This window comes from Ixodes scapularis, unplaced genomic scaffold (genome assembly GCF_016920785.2).
Source record: "Ixodes scapularis isolate PalLabHiFi unplaced genomic scaffold, ASM1692078v2 PGA_scaffold10__122_contigs__length_95168666, whole genome shotgun sequence".
NCBI lineage: Eukaryota > Metazoa > Arthropoda > Arachnida > Ixodida > Ixodidae > Ixodes > Ixodes scapularis.
Window position 1 is genome coordinate 45,160,307 of NW_024609836.1, and position 18,931 is coordinate 45,179,237.

The 18,931-nt window shown below is 44.3% G+C and overlaps 1 long non-coding RNA gene across 2 annotated transcripts; it reads right to left on the reverse strand.

Moving 5' to 3' along the window:
• Window positions 1-14,941: 14,941 nt before the first annotated feature.
• On the reverse strand, window positions 14,942-18,920 carry LOC115308306. Of its 2 annotated transcripts, none has more exons than XR_006077225.1 (3): window positions 18,668-18,920; window positions 18,069-18,237; window positions 14,942-15,301 (listed from the first exon to the last, which is right to left on the reverse strand). It is a non-coding gene; the product is annotated as an uncharacterized LOC115308306 (long non-coding RNA). The 2 variants fall into 2 exon arrangements; XR_006077224.1 differs by having other exon boundaries at window positions 14,942-15,324.
• Window positions 18,921-18,931: the final 11 nt, after the last annotated feature.

The following is an 18,931-nucleotide window of genomic DNA, read 5'->3' on the forward strand; positions in this document are numbered from 1 at the left end:
CTTAATAATTAATGAGTCATATTTTGACCAGTGGAAAAACCACATCTTTATTTTCACTCGATTTGGGTATGTTTACGATAAATATTGAGCGAGTAAAATACAATTAAAAAATTGGGTTTGTAGAACAAGTAATAAATAATGGGCCAATTGGTTACGGACGCCAGCAATTGACTCCGTAAGTGTGACGTCATGAGTCCAAACAAACCGTTGCTAGGGTCGATGTTGACAAATACATGTGGCTAGGTTTCGCTATGAAAACCCGACTGTTCAAAAATCAGGAGTAGGATTTAAACTTCTAAAATCACAGATATAGAAAGCTTGTATGTTTAAACAGAAGTGTGCAAATAATCGCTTGTTTCTGGAATAATTACAACTGCAACTTCCGGTCCTCAAGATGCCTGCAGCGGACTACGAATACAAGAAGTATGCCGTCTGCCACAAGCTGGCACCATCGTTTGGATCGTGTGAATAAAGACTATATTCTGATATTGTATTTGTTTGAAATATAATGACTTTCAGACACTTATAAGAATTCATAGTGGGGTGCGATGCAAAATATGGTTTATTGAAAGTCCGGTCGTCGATCGAGATGATCGTCTGCTAAAAGATTGCATTGCACCTGCGAGAGAAGCACTTCAGGCAACCGATTGAGATCCCAAATATTTTTTTTTTTTTGCGGACTCGCGCTATGTAAAAGTGCTTCATAGCTGGTTGTAACCATCCCATGAAGAAAGGTTCTTGCAGTTTCTTCAGATTCCCGCAATACCCCAAAGCGTGAGAGAACTGGATAAAAACCATAAGGTGAGTACATGTAGCACTGGTGGAAAGTTGCCTCGATGTAAAAAAAAGGGCCAAACCAACCAAGAGCATGTAAAACCCATATTCTGTTCGGTCATATTGTTTGAAAATATGGCGGTATATTTATATCTTATTACTATAATATTGATAAAGTAGTAGTGAGAGTAAAATCCAGATCAAACTTTCAGTAGTCTTAAAGGCCCGTTCACACTCTTGCGACCGAGAGAGACCAGACCGGTTTTTAAGCCTCTTGCGATCTCTTGGGACCAGCTCCGCTGCAACGCATCCCGTCCTAAGAGATCACAAGAGGCTTAGAAACCGGCCTGGTCTCTCGGTCTTCCTCGGTTGCAAGACTGAACGGTGCTTAAGGCCTGTTCACTCTTGCAATTGAGTACAACTGAGAAAGACGAGACTTGTTAAAACCTCTTAAAATTTCTTGGGACGAGAGAACACACTGGCGCCATCTGTGCGGCGACTTTGGAACTGCATTTAACAAAAAGCGAAGGTTTTGCGGTATTTCCGAGGTCAAATGTGCGTAATACCTTTAAGAAAGGCTTGTTTATAACGTTGACAAAAGTTTTTCGAGCCAAGAAAGATAGGATAATGCGCGACAAATAGAAAATATGCCGGACCGCCAAGTTTACACTGCTACGCAATAGATGGCGCCAGTGTGTCTTCTCGTAAGAGGATTCAAGAAACCCAGTTTTAAGAAGTTGCAAGACTGTGAACGGGCCTTAACAATGTTATGGTAAAACGGCGTTCAGATGTATGCCTGTGTCCATGCGCTATCCGGTTATTTTGTTTATGCTTATATATCTACCTTTAATGACTTTTTCTTTTTTTTTTTTCATTGTGCTCTTCATGTGTTCTCCTGTTTGGACTAGCTTTTTTTAATTTAGTACAATAATAATAATAATAATAATAAACGACTTCCCTCGAAGGTGTAAGATTGCTGGCCTGCACTACGCCGGTAACGCACCTCGGGTCGTCGTCGTAACTGATTTGATTGACGTGGGTTGATTTTACGGCATTTTCGCGCCGCCGAACAAAGCTATATTCTTCACAATGAAAAAAAAAAAAAGGCACATTGCCGAAGCTTTTACGGTCATGATGATGCACTTGTTTTCGTCACTGGTTTACAGAAGCAACTCAATGAAGATGCCCGCTGCAACAGAGGTAGGCCAGCAAATCTATTGTGTCGTCTGCTACCAAAGCAAAGCGGAATGGCTTTCCCCGTCGCAATACGACACAGAAACGACAAGAACATCTTCATAATTAGATATCAAGAAGTTAGATTGCTCACAAAAAATTATTTACTTGTAAGCAAAAGTTTAGCCTCATGTGGAGTCTGCATGCATTAGTCTATAGCAACGCCCCTAGCAACGGTTTGTTTGAACCCAAACGACATGTTGTGACAGTTTCCCCGCAGACGCTGGAGGCCTTTCAAACGAAAAAAAAAAAACGGTCGTTTTCACCAACTTGCAGCACGCTGAGGTGTCGTCCAACGTGGAGCTGTTGCACTGGAGCTTCCTGGTCGCCTTGGAAATGGATTAAAAGTATGCTGTGTCTAAAGGTACGTCGGACGTATCTGGAATGGGGAGTCTAAAGGTACGTCGGACGAAGCCGCAAGTTCGAGTCTAAAGATACGTCGGACATATTGTAAGCGCCCCAATTCTGTACAAGGAATTAGAGATCGGAGACATGCGATGTCTGCTCTCCATCAAGGCCGAGCGTCTGAAACGTTGCTTGTTTCCTTTCCCCTTTTCTTTGCTCGTCTTATCCACGCTTTTAGTTTTGTGCCCACCTTTACGTGCCGGCAGCACACCACCTTCTGGTCCCCAGCACTCGGTTTCGTCATCAGTTGGTAGATGGCGGCACACAACGGCACTTGCGCTACCGCGCAGGCGCCTTAGAATATAGGCACAGGTAAGACGTTGTGTGCTCTGTTTTTGTTTCGTCGCCGTTCGTTCGACTCCGTCGTCTGACTTGCAAGCGCACCTCGGTTTTGTTTTTGTTTTGCGGTTTAGCCCATATGTTCAGGCGTTCATAACTTTGCTGTCCACCATGAGTGCGAAGAGGACTTTGTACACAGTGAAGTTAGAGCGGACGGTGATCAGGTATGCGAAAGACAACGGTAACCACGGCACTGCAGAGCATCTGCGATACCGTGTGATGCGGTGGAAAAGACAGCGGGTGTAGGTATTCAAGGGCGTCGCGATCCGTAAAAAGTGTTCGGGACGGCACAATAATGCAAAAGTCGACATTTGGAAATTGAGAAGAAAATTCGTGAGTTTGTTTGCAGCTAACTGGACGGGGCCACCGAGGACTCGTCGAGTCGTACTGAGAGCAACTGGTTGACCGTGGTGCGCGGTGAGAATTGACGGCGAGCAGGTTAATTCTCGTCGGGGTTATTTTTATTTGTTCTGTGACTTTTTTCTTATGAATTTCCTATAATCAATTGATATTTCTTGCACAAATGTTGTAATTACGGAGCATTTCATGAAACTAAGCACCCCCCCCCCTCGTTGCACATTGCGGGTGTGAAACGAAAGGAGTGCATAGAATGAACTAATTACAGTAGCAATGAGAAATAAAGCTGGAATGAAAATTGACAGTGGGGTCTCAGTGAGGCATGCTATGACCCGCTGTGATACAACCTTTCCCTACCGCGTCTACGTCCGACGCATCTCCCGGTTCAGCGCATGTCCGTCATGCATCTTAAAGGCCCGTTCACACTCTTGCGACCTCTTAGAACCAAGTTCCTTGAAACCTCTTACGACGAGAAACCAAACTGGTGCCATCTACTGGGTAACAGTGTAAGCTTGGCGGTCCGGCACACTTTCTATTTCGCTCGCACATTATCCTTTCTTTCTTGGCTGGAAAAACTTTTGTCAACGCTATAAACAAGCCTTTCTCTTAGGTATTACACACATTTGACCTCGGAAATCCCGGAAAACCTTCGCTATTGTAAAATGCAGTTCCAGGGACACCGCATAGATGGCGCCAGTGTGTTCTCTTGTCCTAAGAAATTTTAAGAGATCTCGTCTCTCTCGGTCGTACTCGGTTGCAAGACTGGGAACGAGCTTTAAGGCTTCAGGGTCTGGATACGTCCGATGCACCTTTAGGCTCCTTGTTCCGGATACGCCCGACATACTTTTAGAGTCCTCGTTCCGGATACGTCCAACGTACCTTTAGACTCCTCGTTCCGGGTACGTCCGACACGTAGCTTTAGACACAGCGTTAAAAGTATTGCTACGTCTCACGCGTCCATCAGGTTGAAAACACGGTAGGTACCGGGAACCCGGGGTGCTATGTTGCGCTTTTTGCACTCCCAGGAGACTTGGAAAAGGGAAGTGACGTCAACGACTAGAGCAAATGCAGATTGGATGTTGACAGAAGAAAATAAAATCAACATCCAATCTGCATTTGCTGCGTTGTTGACGTCACTTCCCTCTCCCTAGTCTCCTGGAGGGCTATGTTGCGCTTTTTGCACTCCCAGGAGACTAGGGAGAGGGAAGTGACGTCAACGACAAGGCAAATGCAGATTGGATGTTGACAGAAGAAAACGAAATCAACACCCAATCTGCGTTTGCTGTGTCGTTGACGTCACTTCCCTCTCCCTAGTCTCCTGGGAGTGCAAAAAGCGCAACATAGCCCCCCTGGGAGTGCAAAAAGCGCAACATAGCCCCCCTGAGCACCGGTATTAACGTGTCGGAACGCTTAAACGCCTGTCACCCGTCGTACCTAAGTAACTGAAAAAGAACAGTGATCATATTCAACTCGCATGCGTCCTAATAGGCGCCCAACTCGGTTAGAAAGTCTCAGCGCACCTCCCGCACTTGGTAGCCACGACCGCATAGTAGCTCAATATCGTAACGTGATAAGCGAAGCACTTTCACGTAGCCGAATTGAGGTAAGAGATCTTCACTATCTTCAGTTTTAATTTAGAGTAAAGCTATACGCACTCCGGAGTGCGCTTCGCGCGGAAATGGCTATACGCACTCCCCCGAGAGATCATGCCGCTCGGGCCACCCTTTTCGAACGGCGCGTGAATCACTGGGGCGCTCGTTAACACAGCCCCCCGCCTGCGTTCACGCCGCTTCGCGGCGACAGTATCGGCTGCTAATTACAAAGCGTAACCAGTACACGCCGCTTCGCGGCGTCCAGCCGGCAATCCAAGCCCCGCTGTCCCCGATCGCACCTCCGGAAAGGGAGTCCGATACCATTTAGTTCTGCGAAGTTTCTCGACAACATTCGATTTTTTTTTTTTTTTTTACTGTTCATCGCAAAAAAGGAAATGTCGTAGATATCGCCAAATGCCTCGACAAAACAATGTTGGAAAAAAAAAAAAAAAAAGTAGGCCCTCCGCGGATCGAACCCGCGCCCACTTGCGTATGAAGCGGACACCCTAACCCCTATGCCATCGCACCGCTTAGGAAACTCGTTGCGTCCACTCTTTTTATACGAGAAAAGCGGAGTGCGTATAGCCATTTCCGTCCGAAGCGCACTCCGGAGTGCGTATAGCTTTACTCTTTAATTTAACGTTTCGAATAACCATGTTCCTCGCACAAGCTCCGAGGCCTGTACGCGTGGAATGCCCAATTCGGCTTCTTGAAACTAGTAGTTCCATACGACGGTGTAATGTTCTTTTACAACGCCTACACACATGTAGATGTTACATGCTTACTGCATTCGCGGGACACGGGTCTACTTACCGATCTCTGAGGGCTGTAGGTGCGACGACGAAGATAACAGCGGCGAAAGGCGTCATCAAAACTTAGAACGCAAGGAAAAAAATCCACGGTGAACCGTTACAACATGGCGCCGGGACGTTTGTAAACATACTCTCGTTACCGTGCGCTGGTTCCCCGGTTTCGAAACAAAAATGTGTTTAGCATAGTTAAAATTATTTTCGCAACGTAGATAGCTTGATCATTTGAGTATATATATTGCCATTTTTTTCTTTAAGTTAAATTGAGAGCTTAATGACTTCGCAATGAAGCACACTCTCATACTCTCGCAGATCAGCATAGGTTTGCTTCACCGAAAGACACCGCTGTATTGCAGGGAAAAGTGCTCGCTGGCATTTGCACAGGTGAAAATGTCCTGTCCAAACACCCCTTCCGACAATACAGTAAATATGCACTGTTAAGGTACTGGTTGTGGGGGTGGCTTGTCTGTGGCCAGAAAGGCACACAGGGTCAGTTGAAAATGATTATTATGGAATAAAAATAATGGAAAGCAGCCTCAGACACAAGGATGAAGTAAAGGCACTAACACGACAAAACAACGGATGACCTTCAAGTGTAGTTTATTTTATGAAAATGAAGCATTTTAGTCTTATTACATTAACACAAACATGCATGCCAACCAGGCAGCTGGCAATCACAGGGATAGAGCCTTACAATGTGGCAGTGCTAAACTCCAATTTATGAATAAAGATTTTCTTTTTTTCACTTTGTTTTGTAGCAGAGGCTGTTTTCCATCATGATTAGTTTCGCTCTTACCAACTAGCCCAATCTACCACCCTACTTCAGCTCATTATGGGGGACTAGTTACACTTGAAGGATCTGCAATGGCAAGATGAATGCTAGCGAGTTCATTTCATTGCCAGAAAATTGATGGTGTTGTCTCAAATGGTAACAATGCACGCTCATGAATGAACTGTGTGAGACCATCAAAGTGCAGGCAGTGACTCTACTTGATATCTGGGGACTGAAAACAACTGCCTCAGGCTACTCTTAGAGGGAACCATAGCGGTGATCAAGGAACCGGTACAGCAACACGAGCCCAGATTACCTATGATATGTAGGTCTTCCATTCCCTTTGTAACAATATACAGGACACCAGATTTTGGGTCAGTACTTGTATTTCAGCATCGAAATACACATAAAAATATATTTCTGGTCTCGCAATACATTCAAGGGAATAATGTATCCCGTTACATTTTCAACTGGGCTTGCCATGTCATCGTCCCAACTACCAAAATAGTTATCTTCTCCAAATGCTTTATCAGCTTGCACAAGCAGCTGACACCAGTTGAGAACAAGCTAAAAGGTTGTGAGGAGATACTTCGTAAAATGGCAGGACGGCGGCTTGTGATACTACAAAGCCAGTTTCTTTTAGACAATATAACATAAGATTATCATATCAACCAAGTAGTATGCCTCCACTGTGTAGCCCTCGAGCTCGGTCGGGGATGCCAAGCTTCTTCGCTTTGCACTTGCACGCTCGCACAAAGCTCCACCGCTTCGCCCGACATGCTTGTATGAAGCTTCATACTTTAGCACTACAGCACTATGGCAAAGCATCTTAATATTTGTGGGGGGGGGGGGGACTCAACATTTTGCAGACCTATTTCCAGACTTCGAAAATATTCAAAATTACCAAATAATCCTATTCGATTCAAAGTATGAATCGAATACGGCATTATTCTATTCAATATCTAAAAGTTATGAATATTTGCACAACCGTAGTCTTCAGCATTATTTACAATTTACAAGGAAGCTGGTATCATGTCTACATTTCACGGGATCTTCCGGGGTCTTTTGTTCAAATCGCGATTATAAACTTTTCGACTTTGACCCAATGGAGACTACCCATCTGCACACTCCGCAAGGACAATTCACTGAGGTGGTCATTGGCCATCATTGATCGAAGTCTGTGTTATGTCAATTTGGGCCTACTGAGAGAGTGTTCACCCCTGAAGTTCGCAACCATAAAAAAATAAAAATCTAAAATGGGTACATGAACACCTAGAAATGAGCCTCGAAGCTTTTCTCAGACTACAGTTTTGGAATGTTTCTTACAGAAGCCTTCCTTTTTGGAAAATAAAAGAAACTGTTCTAGTTCATCGGGGAAATCGTCCGACAGACCAGATTTATCCATTGCCTGGAATCACCACTGTTTCAACGAAAGTGTGCCGTGGTCGGCAATAAAAAGTAATTTGTAGGCAGACTTTGCTGTAAGCAGTGAAACGAGTTTTAAGTGAATGCAGAAGGTTGTCAATCATGCCAATATTGGTATCACAGTGGAAGTTCAGTGAGGCATCTTGAGGGTGAAGGTTGCCATTTGTGCCGATCGGTTTGCTTTCTTTTGATAGTTGCTTTGTATGTAGTTCCCAATGTTTCCTTCGCTGCCTGTTTCATTTCATTGAATCTTTCTCTTAGACCGGATACATAATCACTCAATAATTTCGTCAGGTTTACAGCTTTATTCAATGTGAGTGTCTGATTATGTAGCGTTCTTCTGATGGCATTGAAGCATTGCAACACCCTGTTCATGAACTAAGCTATAACTGTTGCAGTCATACCCATAGTCTTCAACCATAACCCATGTCTCTGCTAGTTCTTCCTGACCTTCAGACCCTCAAGGCGACCCTAATTTCCTGAGCGAACAGAGCTTCATAGCATCCGCTCGGGCTGACCACCACGTGTCTTGGAGTCGCATGGGCATGAATACCGTATCAATGCGTTTCAAATCAAGCCTGCAGAATATTCCGGCGAAGGGTAGACGCAGAAAAAACATTTATATACGCTGTACGCAACAGTTAACACAGACCACTCTGCGTGTTCTGTGTCGAGCGCTCTCGTGCCAACGCCAGCTGCTTTTGATTCAGCAATGGCCAGCGGTTGTGATCAACCTGGCCGTGTTCCGAAATTTACCCAATCTCACTTTAGAGTAACATTTTCATACCTTGGTGTTCGAAAACCTTTTTGCGTCCAGCGTTGCTCAGCTTGAAATGTCACGTGATATGACCCGCAGGAGTAGCTGGGATCCAGTCGAGTAAGGTTTGGAACACGCCCCCTGTCAGGGGGAGATCCCCTCACAGAGGGCCCTATTCATTTGAGCAGTTAAATATGGGTAATCTGGGCTTGCCCCTGAAGCGACAAAAGGAATATGGTGAAATGCTGGCCTGTTACATGCAGGCGCCAATTGTTCCGTTTGATTTTAAAGCACTATCCGGCACCTTGACTCAATCTTTACAAACAAGTGTTCTCAAACTTTCTAGTGACAAGGAATCCTAGCAATCTTCAAAAGGTGCTGCACCAAGCACGTCATGCTTCGCACCATCGTGCTCACAAAAGTTTCAGTGCTTTGCTCCGCCACGCATGCATCACGCTTCACCGCTATACACCGGTGCGTTGCGGCGGTGTATAGTGGTGAAGAAATACTTTGAAAATATTTAAAGTTGCCGAATACTCCTCACCAATTCAAAGTGCGAGTAGAATATGGCGTCATTCGCTTCAATATTCTGAATTTTAGAATATTTGTACAACCCTAAAATATGTCGTAAAGTAACGCTCAGGCACCCTCTACAAATCCGGAGATCATCGCAAAAAAGTGGGAGACTGGCACTTGATATGCTATCAATGTTATCTATATTTCCACTGTCCATATTTTTTTAGATGTTACAACATTTAGGGGTGGGTGCTTAGTGGGGAATCGGCGGATGCTCGGTATTTCATGGTATACATAGCATTTGAGTACAAATATACAGTTCCTCACTTTCCCATAAAAAAAATGAAATATATTTGGGTGCTTGCGGAATCCAAAAGACCAGCCTATGGAACCCGGTTTGGGAACCCCGGGTATGTAATCTGCACCAGTCTGTAAAGAGCTTCTCAAAGCAATTTTTAAGAAAATAAAATTTAACCATCTAGAATGGCCTAATCTAAAAAAGGCTTCCAAATATTCTGTTTGTAGCATTCATAATTAGGCACTGAACTTTTCGCTTGATGCTTTGATTGACTTTGTTTCTTCTTATGGGAAAAAGTGCACATCAACAATGACACTCAGCGACATGGTTCGCAAGCTACCCAACCAATGGTGTGCGAGCCCCCCTATCAAGGACGGCGCCAAGGGAAGGCGAGGGGTGGAGGGCGCCTCCCCTAAAATTTCTTCTGCCGCCCCAAGGTGAAGCAGCTTTGTACACAAATAATTGCCTATGACGTCGGCTTGAAAACCCAATGTAATGAGTGTCCAGACTTTAGAGCTGTTCCTGCCTTTTATTATTTATATTATTTTTTTTTTCTATTAACTTCCAGCCACTGCAAGTCGTACCGTGGGCGAGTAAGCTATCTAGCGCCTTAGAAAAAGCAGCTCCCCTTTGTGACGCCTGCTGGCTTTTCTCTCCGCATTCCGCTGTGTGGCGCTTACCTTCAGCGGAGACCGGAGACGTGAACGAAGGGGAGCTTAGTTAAAGTCAAGGTCAGAGGAATTCCAGACTGTCTAAGAAAAGGAAGCAAAACCTGGTTGTGAGTCATGAGCACAGGGGGCAGAGGTCAATGCTGTAATAACCCCCCCTCCCCGCCTCTTCCTTCTCGTGTCTCCTCATTTCCCTTTTCAATGAGCACACCGCATAAGCTATAAGCTATCTTCGATAAGCCCGTGCGCGATGGCACCTCAGAGCAACCCCCCCCCCCCAATTTGGTTGGCCTCCCCACTGCCCCCACCCATTATGAAGATGCTGGTGCCATCCCTGCCCCCTATAGTTGAAATGATATTAAAACAGCACAAAAAAAAAAAAAAAGACGAAGAGAACACAGACACAGCACTCACTTACAACTGAAAATTTTTCTTCTGCATGGTACAGTAAGTAAACATAAAAAGAAGCAGATAGATATTATTTCAAAATGACCAACCAACTAGCCCAACTACACAATTTGTTGCAGCCCTTCTATGGCCCTGAATTCATTCCTTACCATGAGAAAAGTGATGATGTTTCAAGCATCTCTGCAGATCCCTTTATTTCTAAAGCTATTTGGCATATACCACAAAATCCCGAGGTATGTACTTCCCAGTCAGCAACATTCACTTGTATCCCGCCACAGCTAACTAGCCGCATTTGTGCCAAGGCCATCACTGATCCCAACACTGCTATTACTAGAAGTGGGCTATCTTTCAGAGTTTAAAAAAATAAAGCAAATCAAGCCAAAAATAGGGGTGGGCTACCTCTTGAGATTTTACAGTAGAGCATTATGACACATCAAAATGCAGGCACTGAGATGCTCTTTAGAAATAAACAAACTGAATTAACGCATCAGAAAGGTTCTATTGGCTGGAATTGCACATAGGGGAAAAGGGACACTAACTGCCGAATTCACAAACCTTTATTCCAATGGAGGCAATCCCCCCCCCCCCCCCCTTTGTCAAGGAAGGCACAAGGGACGGCACTGGCCAATCGCGAGGACGGCTAAGCAGCCTAGGCCGCCTATCCGTCGTCGCGACTGGCCAGCACCGGCCCTCGCACCTTCCTTGAGGAAGTGGAGGGGTGCCTCAATTGGAATGAGGTTTGTGAATTTGGCGGTAACTTAGCTAGTGCTAGGGTCCGGCAAATTGGAGACATACACCTCCCCACTGGCCACAGGCTCCACCTGTGGACTTTGAAACGTCAGAATGGGGCACAGCACCCACCAAGGATAGAATTACCATAAAGTTTTGCGAGTGCCTTGCCGAGCGCAAATGCAAGGCGCTGGATGCCGCGGACACGGCACACGTTGTACTGGTCGGTAGCCAGCTTGTCGAGGTTGACAATGTTGCCTCGGTTGAGGAACAGGTGCTGAAACATCAGCGAATGAATTAATTAATAGCATAAAACAAAGCTGGGTTGTGACCACTCCTTGGAACCACACAGGACACATGTGTCTAACTTGGAAGCAGTCAATAAACATTATAGGTTTAGGTAGGGGTCAGTATTTTAGACCTAATTGTGCAGCTATTTTTTTGTGTGTGGATGTGTGCGTGCAGGGGGTGGGGGTTGTTAACTCATTGACAATGTTTTATGGGGCTGGTTGCTCATTATTGGGGTCCACCTTCGTTTAGTCAGGGGAGGATCTAACTGTAAACACAGACATTAAGGTGCAGTACTTGGGCTCGCCTTCTGAGTTAAATTTCTGTTTTCCTTCGGGACCGGTTCTCGTGTGCCGAGTTCACTGTGATTTTAAGAAGTGACTTGGACAGTGTCTTATCAAAAATGTTTCAGAACTTCCCAATGCATAGAGGCAGTTTCAAACTCTGTCAGAGTTTAAAACTGCCTTCTATACATGTTACTTTCACAAATGGTATACTCTTTTTTTAATCTATCTTGTTATATTCCTGACATATTTTCCTGTTTTTTGGTTTTTTAAACTTTCAAGGAACTTACTGTCTACAACTGTATCCATCGCTGAGTGCTCATAAAAGAACAGGTGTAATAGAATACATTTCACTGAAAAAGAAAAAAGATAAATTTTCTGGTGTATATTAACTGATAAAAACCAAATATTGGATTTCGAAATAAAAACCGATAAATGTAGGCCGAATTTGAAAAAAAATAAAAAACGAAAACTCTGATCTTGTTCAGTGTTTTCGAAGTTAATTTTTTTTGCTCAAATTCGGGGGTATTTCTTTTTCAATGTTTAATTTTTCCCACAGATTCTGTGTTTTTGTGTAAATTGGTTGAAGTCATAACCAATTTACACAAAAAAAAAAACAACGAATCTGCACAAAAAATTACCCCTCCCCCCCTTCCTCCCAAAAAAAAACAATTTGAGGAAAAAAATACTCAGAAAACACAGAACCCAAGTTATCGGTAGGTTGTGACTTTCCAGTTTTAACCTAAAAATACTGAGAAACATCCGCCGATGACGAAAATGCAAAATTGGTTATAACAGAAAAACACAGTTTTTGGGGACGATTTGGCGCTAGGCGATTACTATTTTGGTTGAAACCCCGAATTCTAGGCATTTGCTGAGCCTGTTTTGCTACCAAGAATTAAGCAAACTGGGGTCTCCAATCAGTGGGATCGCTGACCCTGGAGGACAAGGGCCCGAGAGGTCAGTCAGACGGTTACTACCAACAGTCACAACGCCCTTGTTGATTCATGTCAGAGGACGGCAGATAAGAAAGCAACTTGTCCCAAACCAATTTTTTTTTTTCACCGATCATCTCTGTTTTTAGCGTCTACATCAGACAACAAGTCGAAAGCAGGGTTGTACAGTATCGCAATACAAATGTATTGCAATAGTATTTCAGAAATACATTTAGTGTCTGCAGTTCTCTATTGCAACACTTTTTTTTCACCAGTATCTGTATTTCTGTATCGAAATGCATTTGGGATGTTTCTCGGTACTGCAATACAATCAAGACGGGATGTATTTCGTTACATTTCTTGAGAAATAACCCCCACCTCTGGATAAAAAAGATGACAACTTTTTTGTTTTGCTAGAGAAGGCCAGAGGGCATTATGAGGGGTATGTTGTGCCTTTGCTATCATGCGAAACTATTTGTGTCGGACATTAGCAACCCCTTTCTTTATTCTGCAAAACTGAAGAATGTTTTCCACCATGCTTCTGCCCCCCCCCCCCCCCCCCACACAAAAAAAAGAAAAATCTGGACGTCTTTTTTTTTTTTTTAAGGGGACGCGGGGCATTGTTACTATGCTGACCAAGGTTCATTCAAATTCCCAGAAATATTTGTCTATGCGACCTCTTCTCTATTCTGCGAAGATAAGAAATGTGCTGTGAGTGGCACATTTCTTAATGAAAAAATGTGGTTCCGAACTGTGAAAGCAATGTTTCTTTGATTTAATATGAACCTGTATACCTCAACAACTGTTGAGCAGCTATTTTTTTTTTCTTTTGCCAACATGACGTTGCGTTTGAATGGGCAACGGCTCACAGGTGGGCTATTTGAGAAGCTCCTGCTCCTCAAGTGTAACTGAGTTTAGCACTTGCATGTTTTTCTTTTGTATCGCTTCAGTGTAAAATAACAGACAAAGCAAGAACAATTTTTATTGCACCTCCCAACTAATTTGTTGCCTATGATATGACAGTTGGCACCTCAAGCAAATTGGAAAAATGTATTTCAGTATCTGTATTTCTGCCATCCCTAAGAGGTATTCCTGCATTTGTATTTCCAAATACGTTTTGCTCCTTGTTAAAACGCATTTCCGATGCATATCAGAATAATTTTTACAGATATATTTAAGTATCACTATTTTAGCTATTTTTATGTATCCCAGCATTTGTATTTCCAAGTACATTAAGTATTTTGACCCAACCCTGGTCGAAAGACACCAATGTTTGAAAAATAAATAAACAATGAAAAACATCCGCCGATTTTTCTCATAAACAAACACCGGAGGATATACGGCCTAGTTATAGGTTATTTATATTTACTAAGTAAAATTCATTTTGGGTGTGTTTGTGGTATAAAAATACAATCAAAACCCAATGTAGCTCCTTAATGTTTTCAATTAATCAATAAACTGAAAACAAAAAATAAAGCCTTTTTTTTTTTTTCTTTAGATGAGTGGAGACTGTTGTGAAGAGGCCACTGAGGCTTTGTTACCTTGCGGACCAGGATCTGATCAGAGCATTTTGTTTTTGTCCATGAGGACCCTCAGGGTATAATTAATTGATTATGTAACCTCTTAACGGCTTATGAAAAGCTCAGCTTGCCACGAGTTATGTGCCATTTTGTGGTTTATGACGAGTGCACCTCATCACGTACTGCTTTGTGCCTTTTGCAAGGTTTGCAACAAGGTCAGTGAATAAAAACAGTGTGAATTATCTTTATGATAGAATAATAAATAAAAGAAACTTTCGTATAAGGTCTGCTTAAAAAATGTAAAGCATTATAAGGTTAATCAACAGGCGATGCTATTTTCTATTTTAAAAGAATAACAAATGTTTTCCTTGAAACTTCATCTAGATTCTGAACATCTAAGGCACTGCAAGCACAAGCTTTACAGGTGTGCTCTGCACTTCCGTGCCATATCGATGGATGGGAGCAGAGTTTATGCTTTCAAATACTATCAATAGATAAGAGAACAGCGATTCCTTCCATTGTGACGTCACAAGATCATTACTGAAAAGGCGACCTCACCAAATCAGAGCATGGAGGCACCTCAAGATAATTTAGGAGGACCAAAAACTGATCTGGAGATGAAGTTGGCATTAACAATTGTGCAAGCTGGTTGACCATAGTAAAAGAAGCGATGCGTAAAGCATGGACAAAGATTAGAAGACAAACAAACCACAGAACACCATTTTTATCAACACCTGTCGAGAGCGTATTTACAGCCGCTAAAATAATGCTCCACAGCCCTCCACCCAAATCGACAGGTGCTAACTGATTGAACATCACTTGAAAAGCTCATCCACAAATGCAAGTGAGTTCAGCAATTGTTCTTTTGGTCTGTGTTGCTTGCATACTATATGTAAAAAGTAATATACATGGCTGGAGTGATCTTTCTTGATATCGTTAATACCTGGTTGTCAATAACACAGAAGACGACATTTACAATATCTCAAAGTATGTATAACGTGATACCAATAGCAGAGCTAGCTGTAGAATTCTCTGGAAAGAGTGGCACCTGCACAAGGCAAGCTTGAAGGTTCTGTCAAACTACATTAGTGATGGGTGTTACCTTGTAGAATCGAAAGGTGCAGCTTTGTTTTTGCAAAGCATTAGCAACCTGTGTCAGGACGCAGATGGCCGAAAGCAATGTTTGGTGCTTCTGTTGGGAGATGGAGCGACGTGCTGCAATTAGAAAAACTCGTGATGGCGAGTCCGACGAGGCTGAAGATAATCTTGCTGTAACACAGCTTTCTTCTAATATTTTCACAGACGTTGCTGAGCGAGCGCGTACGTGGCCAAATGGTTACTGCACTTGATTGTAGCGCAGAAGATTTGGGTTTGATTCCAGGCAGTGGAATGTTCTTTTATTTATTCTTTCTACTTGGCGTTCTCGCAAATTCGAGAAATTGCTTGTCTGGCCGAACTACGAATATTCTACGCACTGAAATGTCTAAGCCGAATGTTCCAGAGACCCACGCCAGAGACCCACGCGACTACAAAAGAGACTCCGCATGGTGAGCTAAGTCAGACTCTTCCCAGCGCTCAATCCTGCTGTTTTGACGCCTGCGACGCTAGCCTTTCTCTATTTTGTTTTGGGCACAAGTTCGCCCCATTAAGCGTTTAGTTTCTTCACTTATTCGCCGCCTCACCATTTGTTATTTGTGACAATACAGTATAGCCATGCACGCAGACATAAAAGCCACAACAGAAAAACGCAATTGGGGTCGACACACCCTGCCGTAGACCCGCTGCTCCACAGTGCAGTCTACTTTCCGTGATGTGCTCTGCCATCTCTCAACATGAGAATGAAATACAACCCTCGGCCGTCAACATCAGCATTCATAACTGAAAATCTTGCATATATTCTTCCGATTTTTCGAACAAACAAATCAGTGCCTTTAACTTTCACATGGTAACATCCACCACTGCAATACACCTGTGACAGAATATGAAGCTTGCTACACCCAGACTATAATGTTTTGCTTCATTTTATAGCAAACCCCGCTACTGTGGCAACCTACATTTTGGGATCTGTTTTGTTTCATCGACAGACATCTCATCGACAACTTTTAATCAAACGACATATTGACATACATTTCGTCGACACCAGGGGCGGATGCAGGAATTTCCTGAGGGGGGGGGTCAGGTGTCGGTCAGCGTACCATATGTTTAGGGACCCCCTCCCCCTCTCCTTCGTTTTACGTCCTAAAATTTACACAAGCAGAAATCAAGAGGGGGGTCAGGACATTCGGACCCCCCTCTAAATCCGCCCCTGGTCGACACTGACATGTCATCGACAATCGTTACGCTAACTGTACGATGTTGTGATGTTTCGTTGTGTGTGTCACTGGGGCACGCATTAACTTACCTGGCCCGCCCGTCTACGTCATTTGCAGCAACCGTCTGTGGCGGCTCACTACAGAAATATTAACACACCAGGCCTGTCGTAGCAGTTGTTCAGGTATAACAAGAACAGTTTATTGCGGGTTAAAGGCAATACGTGTAGTCAGCGACACACAGCCATGTCCTCGCATGGTTGTGCCGTTCTCCCCCGTCCACTGGCCTCCCGGAGCGAGAGTACTCCGCGCGTAGGCGCGTCACGGCACAGCAGTCGGCGGTCGCTCGCAATGCCACTCACGACACCCCCCTTTCTTAGGAGTAGGGAGCCGCGCTACAAGTCCAACCTGTACGGTGGTCTGCTTGGTCGTCCGCTCCTAGTGACCGCCGTTGGCTGCATGTGACTCCCGGTGCGTTGTGTTAGTCCTGTCGATGTGCTTACAATGTAGGACCTTGGTTGGGCTGCTGGCCGTGTCACTGTACCGCAGGATGCCGGACCACTCCGTTGCTTTTTCCACCTTCTTGATGACTCCCATTTCTTTCATCCTTTCCAATTCATTCTCCACTTGTGAGAGCAGTGGAAGAGGAACTCGCCTTGGGTATGTAACGGCATAGGGCTTGGCGTCATCCTCACAAGGCCCACCCACTGATCTCCACTAGAGGGGGCTGGATGTATGCGCATTGAGCAAACAAGTATGAAGCCACTGGAGGTGAGCAGCTTGTCCCGGAAGTGAGTGCTTGGCAGGCTTTGTAACCCTTCCGAGTGCTGGTTCGAAAAGCGTCGAGGGCGCTGGATTTTCGCTTGTTCTCTCAAGAGAGTCTGCTTGTTGCACAGTAAGAGTGCATGCAGACCCGAGAAGTATCATGGGAAGCCATTCAATGTAAACATTTTGAGATTCTAGTTGATCAAGTTGTGAATATGTCTCAAGTTCAAATGCCTCATTCTCAGGATTTAATCCAGAACGGGAGCATTAAAACCCAATCAAAGAAACAAAAAAGCATGGTCCAAAATATCGACTGAATGCACTAGGAAGCTTCCGGGACAAGAATCGAACTTCCGGTGGCTTCACTTGCGCCAGGCTCGGAGAGCAGCTAAGCGCCATCCAGCCCCCTTTAGTAGAGATCAGTGGGCCCACCCACTCGAGCTGCTTCGCGGCAACATTCTGCGGGGAGTCACTACAGAAAAAAAGCTTATCTGAGCTGTCGATGTAACAAACTGTCGATGAAACGAACTGTCAATGAAACGTCGTTCAATGAACTGACTGCCCCCCATATTTCAGTATCAGGATTTCTCCTTCAAACAAAACATATTTAAAGATACTTTGTCACCCATTTTTTAGTCATACATATTTGAATTGTTTTGCAATGCTCCTTTTATAAATGTATTTTAGTATCAGTACTTTAGCTGTCACTGCTGTGTATTCCAGTATTTGTCATTTCAAATGCTTCTTAGGTTATATCCGCCCAACCTTGTCACTCAATGAACAGCATTCCAGAGGCATGTCACATGTCACATGTAACTCAAAAGGAGCATGTCACATGTAACTCAAAAGGACAGTGCACCAGGGGTGAAAGTTCCATGTACTTACGTCAGTCGACATTCACGATGGTAACGCCGAGGGCAACACCTTTTTGTACTAGTAGGCGGTTCAGGGACAGCCTCTCATCCTCCCTGGCATGCCCGAAAGGCCCACCTCGTGGCACCAACATGAATACGAGCACGTAGCTCGTCAAGCCTTTCAGGGTGGTCACAAGCTCCTGAAAAGTGGAAAGGACATAGACTTATGCAGAGGACAAAGCAAAACGACCGTAAAATCCCGTAAGAATGTCCACCCAAAATGAAGAGATAAATTGGGAAAAACGTGGGGTGGGCTATCTTTGGGAATGCGACAGCAAAAATTTATTTAAAGAAACGCGATAAGCAACTGGGCTATCCGCTACAAACCACATAAAACGGGAACTGATACCGCGGATTGCGGACACGGCATATTTGCGTTTTATGATGTGATGTTTTATGATATGAACACGTAAGACTCTGCTACGACATCCTAAGTCATGGTAAAAGGGGTTGAACACGCAGCAGATTCACTTTGCCGTGTTTTCAGGATTCTAACGCGCAGGCTGATTTAGCTTTCAGATATTGGCCGGTTCTACCGCGCAGGTAAAGTAATGAAGATTGAACACATACCTTATAGACGGGTTTTATGAAACGAACGCCAACAAAAAATAAATGCCGTGCACTAGTCGCCGTTGTCACAGTGCGACGATGTTTCTTCGCTGTCCACAGAGGTGAGTGCGCGTCGTCGGCTTTGGGAGGGTCGTCTTCCGAGCACGCTTTGCGAGCTCGTCGGGTCGCTGGGATTGCGAGGCCACGCAGTGCTACTCCGTTCGTTTTGCCATGACTCCCGTTGAAACAGTTCAAACATGTGGTGCCTGTGGTTTAACCTGTGGT